Source organism: Protopterus annectens, chromosome 5.part0 (assembly GCF_019279795.1).
Source record: "Protopterus annectens isolate FY-2018-M chromosome 5.part0, PAN1.0, whole genome shotgun sequence".
Classification (NCBI taxonomy): domain Eukaryota; kingdom Metazoa; phylum Chordata; order Ceratodontiformes; family Protopteridae; genus Protopterus; species Protopterus annectens.
Window position 1 is genome coordinate 788,069,988 of NC_056735.1, and position 8,608 is coordinate 788,078,595.

The 8,608-nt window shown below is 39.4% G+C and overlaps 1 long non-coding RNA gene across 1 annotated transcript in view; it reads left to right on the plus strand.

Annotated features, from left to right (window-relative positions):
• LOC122802042 overlaps nucleotides 1-7,832 on the plus strand; it is a 111,999-nt gene extending 104,167 nt beyond the window's left edge. The window contains exon 3 of the long non-coding RNA XR_006364854.1: nucleotides 7,430-7,832. This is a non-coding gene — a long non-coding RNA (uncharacterized LOC122802042). The remainder of the gene's footprint in view (nucleotides 1-7,429) is intronic.
• The last annotated feature ends 776 nt before the right edge of the window (nucleotides 7,833-8,608 follow it).

Below are 8,608 nucleotides of genomic sequence, written 5' to 3' on the forward strand. Positions count from 1 at the left end.
TTGTATAAGAATATCGGTCTAAGGTTCTGAACCTCTTCCTCAACATCTAGCGAACTGTTTGGAGGGTCAGGTTTATATCGCACAGGGTACCATTGCTATGGAACAGATTCCCCATCCACATAGAACAAGGCTTATCCTTGTCCCAATAAAAGCTTAACCTGGTTCTATGGATAGGAAACAAAAAATGTACCCCAAGACTTCCCCCTGTACTACTAATGGACAGATGCAATTCCTAAATGCTTTATCTCATGCATGGCCCCCCCTCAGATTATCTATGGTATAATTTCAGTTATTCTCACTAGGAGTAATATATAATTATTGACCATGGAGTAGGTAAGGCCAATCAAACACCACATGGGATAGGTTAATTCAAACTCCAAAAGGGAATCTGGCTAAGCTTAAAATGGTCTGCAAGGGCAGACAGCCTAGTACTTACCTATGAATCTATGGACCTATGAATAATTAGTTTAAAAATGCTTTTACAACATAAGGCAGGCACAGGACAGTGTTGCGATGTTAATGTTATAAGCTCATTTATCAAGCATTTGCAATTCTTCTCAATTATTAATGACTATTTAAATGCAGTTATGGAACTCAAATGAGCTGGAAGACAAAGTATCTAGACCTTTTTAAAAAGCTGTACTTAAAAAGAGCCTAATAATCTGGAGCCAAAGGTTATACTCCAAAGAAAATGTGGACTCATTATCAATGCAGCAAATGCCATACCCAAATTTTGAAAACATAACTTCATTTATTTATTTCAGAATGCACCTGTCTCTTTCCTTTCCCCCTCTCTCACATAAGACAAAAACAACTACAAAAGTGATCCTGTGGACAGCCACCACTGTCTGTTGAGTTTACATGGTACAGGGAGAAACAGAAGTAAGTTGCCAAGTCTTTCTTCCATATGACACATGCACACACTCAATACCTATGGACAATTTAGAGTCCTTAATCCACCTACTTCATGTCTTTGGGATGTGGGAAGAAACCAGAGCACCCAGAGAAAACCCATGCAAACACAGGAAGGACATGCAGATTCCACACTGAAGGCACCCCAGTGAAGGGTCACAAAAATCCATTTATTGATTCTCAGAAGCAGAGCACTTCTCCTAGGGTCAGTTGCAACTATACATTGAGCTGCCTGCAAGCTCAGAATATTGAACAAAGACTCAGTCCAACTTCTGCAGATCATATCATCAGTGTAGGAGCTTGAATGAAGTTCTCAATGTCGCTTTTCTATTCTTGCTGCTTCTGTGAAAGATATGATCTGATGTTGTTAATCTTCATTCATTCCTTACTGATGGGTGTTGGTTCCATCCTCGGAACCAAGTCAACCTTGTAACAAGCTCGTGCCAGCCAAAAAAAAAAAAAACTCTCGAGCTAAGCTTTCATGCACAATGCCCTTCTCCCTGTTACCTCAGATCTCATTTGCCACGTAAATGTAAAGCCGTGTCAATCCAGCTCTCAGCTAAGTACTTAGTTTTTTGCATATAAAAGCGTTTTCTTAAATCTGTTCATCTTATTTTTCATTTTAAAGTCCTTTCTTTATTCTATTGTTCTATCGCTAGTTTTTACCCACTTTTAAGTATCTTTTTCCTCAAATACCTTATGGTAGTCTCATGTACCATTGTTGGTACAGCCTGTTCCCTTTACCCTCTGTGGTCATCCTTCAATACCAGTGTTGGCATTTCTTTCCTTCTCTTTACTTCCCTTGTTTAAAAAAAATTCTTAAAATCTTTCTTCTTTACTTTTCACTGTATTGTTGGATACTTGTTTTGTGATATTATGTCTGAGAAAAAGGAGCTTCAGGGTTTAAACAGTGCGACAAGTGTAGTCACAAGATGCCTAACTGTGATGCTCATGTTTCGTGCGCATATTGTTTGGGAGTTCCCCATCTTTCTGTAGAGCCTCCTTGTACTGTTTGCCAAGGGTTCAGTTCTTGAACCCTTAATGAAAGGAAAATGAGTTGATTCTGAAGGACCTCCTTAAGTTGCCCTTCTCAGAGGCTATTTCTGTGTTGGAGAGCTCACCGACTCCCAGAAAAGAGCATAAAAAGAGACCACATTTGGTTCCTTCTTCATCCTCTGCTGATAGGAAGTAGGAACCAAGACTTAAATTCCAAAAATGACCTCTTCGGCTCCAAAGTTGAAACTAACTTCTACGGCACGGTCTTCGGTACCGTCAACAACCATTGTGTTGTTGACACCTACTTCAGCACAAACAATGTCTACGGCACCAACCCTGCCTAATCTACAAATTCTGACATCCACACTGACCATGGCACCTGTTACATCCATGGGCACCGAACTTACACACAGCATCTGTTCCAGGTTTGGACACCCCTGCCATGCAGTTCTCTAAACTCGAGACCTTGGTGCCGATGGACAATACTGCACAGACCCAGTACTCCCCTTCAGTGGATCCTTTTGTTGGGCAGCAATTTAGCCCTTTCTTAGAATGGCCAGAGTCCCTATTGGGGATATCTACAAGATTGACCAGGAGCCTCTCGGAATTGGACGTGGTGTGTCTTGTGCACCAGCTCCTGATGGCCAGAGGAATTGCTACACCTTCTCAGAACCCATTCCCTTTTGAACTTGGGAATCTATCTCCATGGACTCCAGCTTATTCTCCTCCTTTAACCTCTTTGCAGGCTTCAAAGTTCTCGGCACAGATGTCTCTTTTGGTTCCAACACCTTCAGTGCCACTAGTGGATCTCACTGTGGCTTTGGAACTGTTCCTTTGGCCTTCAACTCGTTCAGAGCCAGGTCATCCTCAGATTCAGGCCTGGACTGCAGGCTCCATGGCACCTGGAACAGCTCTGAGTTTTTCTATGGTGCAGTCTGCCATGGTTCCAGGACTCCTATTGGTACTGAGTCCGCTTGAGGCTCTGTCCTTGAGAGTGGGCTTGTCGGAGCAGGGTGTGACCCCAGTTCTGAGGCTGTCCTTCTCAGTTCTGTGTTCCCATCCCTCTTTAGGTAGGCCAACTTTCCAAGTGATGGAGAGGGCCCTTGCCTCTGCAGGCAAACCTTCGGGATCAGAACTCCAGATGTGTCCTCCCTCTGAGCTGCAGCTGACACAACTGAGAGCGGACTCTCTACAGAGTGTTCACCAACTACATGGTAGTGGTAACAGTCCACTTGAGACTACAAGGATTCCGGGTGTTTCCATAGCTTGACCGCTTGACAATTGGCTCTTCACCACCCCAACCTAACGTCTGCTGGAGATCGCACTAAACTACACTCTCAGACTAGCAAAATTTCTGGTATTCTCAATAAACTGTGGAAAGTGCAACCTGATTCCCTCTCAAGCCTTAGAACTGTGACCATCCAGAATTTTTCTTGTTTGACAAATTTGTTTAGAATACTGAGATCCAGAACCAGTTTCCAGTCTCTTGTCTTTTTTGGCACTAGAAAGAATCTTGAGTAGAATCTGGATCCTACTTGGTCTGTTGGGACTGTCTAGATGACTCCTTTTTTAAGCAGCTTTTGTCTAGTCTCCCTCCTGGACCAAAGACAACACAGGATAAGATCCCAAATCCAGGTAATACGCTGTCAAAGCCTAGTCCCAGCTCAAACAGTCCTTCAACTCCTGGGTTCCATGTCAGTGTCAATTACCATAGTGCCCTTGGCAAGACTACACATGAGAATTCTCCAATGGCTCCTTCTAACACAATGGTACCCATTACAATGTCCCTTGTCCTTTCAAATATGGATAACTCAGCAATGCAAGTGGGATTAAATGTAGTGGATGAAGCCAGATGGACAACAGTGGAGTTGCCCCTTTTATCCACTACAGCCCAGGGCCACAGTGACTACAGATTATTCTCTGATAGGGTGGGGGGGAACTTTACCAGGGGAAGACGGTCTAAGGTACTTGGTCAGACATAGATGCCTAGCTGCATATCAATGTCCTAGAACTGAGGGCAGTGCTTCTAGCATTGCAAGCATTTCAATCCATCCTTCTGTCAGGGACAATTGCTATTTAATCAGACAACTTGTCAGTAGTCTGGTTCATCAACAAAAAAGGGGGAACCATGTCCTACCCTTTGTGTTGAGAAGCCATGAAAATTTGGCAAAGAGTGATAGCTTCAAACAGCTTTCTGATTGCAACGTATATTCCTGGGGGTTTCAACATGATTGCAGACAAGCTGAGCAGATGCATCCTACTGGCTCATGAGTGGTCCCTCAACCCTATTGTTGCTGTGAAGATCTTCAGCCACTGGGACCAGCCTTGCTGCGACCTATTCGACTCTCCAGCAAATCACAAATGCAACCACTACTTTGTCCTAATTCCCCCACAGGGGAGTCCCCAAGGGATGCTTTGATTCACGATTGGCCTACAGGACTTGTGTATGCTTTCCCACCCTTTTCCCTAATCTGTCAATTTTTAAAGAAATCCCTTCATCTGAGAAGCAGAGTAATCCTCATTGGTCCTTACTGGCCTTGACAAGTTTGGTTTCCCTTCCTTTGGCCTCATCTAGTAGATCACCCATGAATTCTGGATCCAACTCCAGAATTGATCTCGAACCCACAAGGGTTGACTCACCCAGACATCTCCAGTCTCAAGCTGACAGCTTGGCTTCTCCACTTCCAGTAATAGCCAGGCAGAATAACCTTACCTCCCCAGTGCGTAATATCCTTCTGGCTTCACATAAACCATCCACCAGGAAAGTCTATCTCACCAAGTGGAAGAGGTTCCTTATTTGGTCCCATCAAAGACAATTAGACCCTTGCTCAGCTCCTGTTAGTGTGGTTTTGGATTATTTGTCAAGTCTTCTTCATTCAGGAGCAGCAGCCTCGACCATTTGAGTACACTTAGCTGCTATCTCAAATTCCATAATGGGTTTCAAGACTCATTGCTAGTTTCCCATTGTCTCTGAAAAACTATCTTAAAAGGTGTCTTGCATATCAGACCACCCTTCACGGAACCCATTGAACCTTGGAATTTAACACTAGTACTACAATCCCTGACACAATCACCCTTTGAACCTGCTTACACTTGCAACCTAAAGTTCCTGGCCTGGAAATCACTATTTTTGGTAGATGTCACAACAGCCAGATGCATTTCAGAGCTTCAGGCTTTGTGTATGAAATGCCCTTACATGGTATTTCATACAGACAGGGTATCAGTCTGTACTCATCCTTCCTTTCTGCCCAAGGTTATCTCAGAATTGACTATTAATCAAATGATTGACCTACTGGCCTTTTTTCCCAACTACTCAAACAAAGGGGAATACTGTCTTCATTTGCTGGATGTGCATAGACAAGTTACATTTTTACCTGGACAGAACTACGTCAGTATGTAAATCAGACCAGCTATTTGTGTCCTATTCAGGCTTGAAATTGTGAAATCCTGTCTCAAAATTGTATAGTTTTAAATAATTGTTTAAAAAGTTAAATATTTTTTAAGAAAGGAGATTGTTGTACAAGCAGAGTGGTTTATTTAGCAGTGTGTATAACATATTTGCAATTCTATGTGGATAAAACAGAGTGTACACGTAAATGTAGAATATATGAACATTTATATTATATGAAAAATAAAAAGCAAACTAGTGCTCTGTATAAGCACTCCCTGCTTTGTGCAGTTTTCATAAAGTTCATGTTTGGTATTTTAGATATAATTAAATTGGATCAAAGGGGAGAAGACTGGAAAAATAATTTAAGAAAGAAAGAGACTGAATGGCAGCTTAGATTAGCTGCAATGTTCCCCCCTGGATTAAATGATACTATATCAATTCCCCCTATGTAAAATAAAAGACCTAATAATGTATAATTATATATATATATATATATATATATATATATATATATATATATATATATATATATAAATAACATTATTTATTTATTTATTAAGGATTTATTACCAAAGAGTGTATTATAACTTCCTGTTTATACTTGTATTCTCACAATTTTGGTTGGTCAAAGAATTCATGGTGTCACTTGAGTGGGCTATTTAAACAAGTAGGAAATGTTTAACTTTGTATTCTGATGATATCTCTTATAATGAGATGAAAGCACTTAATGCTGTTTTGTTTAATTAAAAGTGTGTTTGTGTGGTGTATTCAGATCGTTCTTTTTGGGGGTTTTTTTCTGTCTCAAAAGTAACCTTGTCCAACTGGTTGAGAAACTGTATTTCTTTGATTTACAATGAAATGAAATTCCTCTACAATGCAAAGTCAGAGCACATTCCACCAGGTCAGTAGCAACTTCTGTTGCTTTTCATGCAAAGGTTTCATTGAATGATATTTGTGCAGCTGCAACTTGGGTTACCCCTCATACCTTTATCAGTCATTACAAATTGGATTTGGCCTCTAGGGGAAGAGCATCCTTTGGTTCAATGGTACTCAGGAACATCCTTCCATAAGGGCCTCCCAGAGCTAAAGGTAGCTATGGACTCTGTCTCATCAGAAAGGAATGAATGAAGATTAACATCAGATAAAGAAGTTATGTTCTTACCATAATGTTTCATCTGTGTTGTTCACCTTCATTCATTCATTACATCCCACCCACTCTCTCCCTGCAGAGGCTCCTGTGGGATCGGATTTGGTCCTACTCCTACTTTAGGGTTTCTGCTCAGAGAAAGCCTCTGCTTTACTTATAATGGACAAACTCAATCTGAGGTAACAGGGAGAAGGGATTTGTGGGTAAAAGCTTAGCTCAAGAGTTTTTTTTGGCTGGCATGAACTTGTTACAAGACCGACTCAGTTCTGAGGACGGAACCAACACCCATCAGTAATGAATGAATGAAGATGAACAACACAGATGGAACGTTATGGTAAGAACATAACTTCTTTTTAATCAGTGGGAGAGCAGCACTGTCACTCAGTGATTTTCATTTATTTGTTTTCTGTTTCCTATTAATTATATCATAACTTTGGACTGTTTATCTGTGTAGATGAACTCCTCAGCTATATCCTAAGCCATTTACTGACAAATGTTTCTCATCGGAATTGCATCTGATTTCCTAAATGAAACCATGAGGTTGTCAGGTCTTGTAGTTAAACACAATGCTGACACTGAAAACAAAATACCTTATAGTTAGTACAGCTAGCTATGATCCATTTAGGTTATAGCTGGGCAGTTATTAGAAATGTTATAGGGTTATTTCAGGTCTGGAAGATACTGAAATGTAAGCCAGACAGAATAGGCCACAATGAAAACAGGAGGGGAAACAAGTGATAATACTTACAGAATAAAAGAAGATATACATTGACCGACTAACTGGATAGAGATGGTAGATAGACATTATGAGCTGAGAAAAGTCATAGATAGTCATTGAGAGATGGAAAATAAGCATTAAATATCCAGTTAAATGGCAGAAAGCAATGAATATAACAGAATTACTAGAAAATATGTAAACTTTCCTTTGTAAATTTGTATATCTGTCTTAACGCTTGCTGTTTTTTTTCCCCTTACATCCACAGGTGCTGTGGATCGAGGTAATGTTAACATGGAGTATACAGTGATCTATCAAATGGCTAAATGAACTGAACGCAGAATATCGCAGAATATATGCAGTCTCTATGCTGCCAATACATGTGTTTTCTAATGAAATATATGCTCTTTGTCTTCTCATTTCTAAAAAAGAAAAAATAGTTCTTCAGTGTAAACTCACAGCATAAAATAAAATTATTTCCATTAATCCATGTTAATGACCTGGAAAATATGATATCAATTCTTGCCTCGTTAATTTTGCTGAACAAGAATATGTTCAATGCATATGAAGTACATTCTGATGTCTAATAAAATGTAACTTTCTACCTCCTGATACCTTAATGCAATTTTATTTATCTTTTTCCAGTAAATAAACAAGTCTAGTATTTCCTATCTAACTGTGTCTTATTTTCCAGGTTACAAGTACATATGTATTTTATTATAAATGTGACATCTGAAGATGTGATATACATGGCAGATTTATTTTCATCAGTATAAATGCATGATTTCAGCATAATAAGGGTTATCAGAGATTAAAATCTGCAAAGCACAACTTGCAATTGTATAGTAATACATATGTTCTCAGCATTTCAGCCATAATTGTAATATACAGTTTTAATAATATTAACTTCATAACAAATGTCTCTTTTAAACGTACCTCATAGTCTGAGGTGGTGTGCACAAAACCATTACAAGGAGAAATCAATTTTCCTGAGTTACTCAATTTGTAATTATTTAAATTTCACCCGTTAGCATCCAAATTGTTTGATTAGTCATTGGTTTAATAGTTTCAAAAAATTGTTCACCCATTCTAAGCCTCTTTAGTAAACTTATTAAATACCAAAACAAATAAATAATTTCTGGTGACATGGTATGTAGCTTCAAATGGCTAATTATCTGTTTTACTCAGTTTTATTTGATGTTTGACTGGGATAGTCTGACTGGGCAGGCACCCGTTTTCAGAGGAGGCCCGGGGATTAAAGACCCATTGATACAAAAGAAAGCAAGTCAAAAACAGGTTATACAAGTTAAAAACAGATTATACAATAAAAACAGATTATACCTAAAAGTAAAACAGCAGTTGTAGCTACATAGAATGCAACTTATACATGAAAAGACTGTTGATAATACATATTACAGGTACGGTATTTACATGCAATGCATAAGTA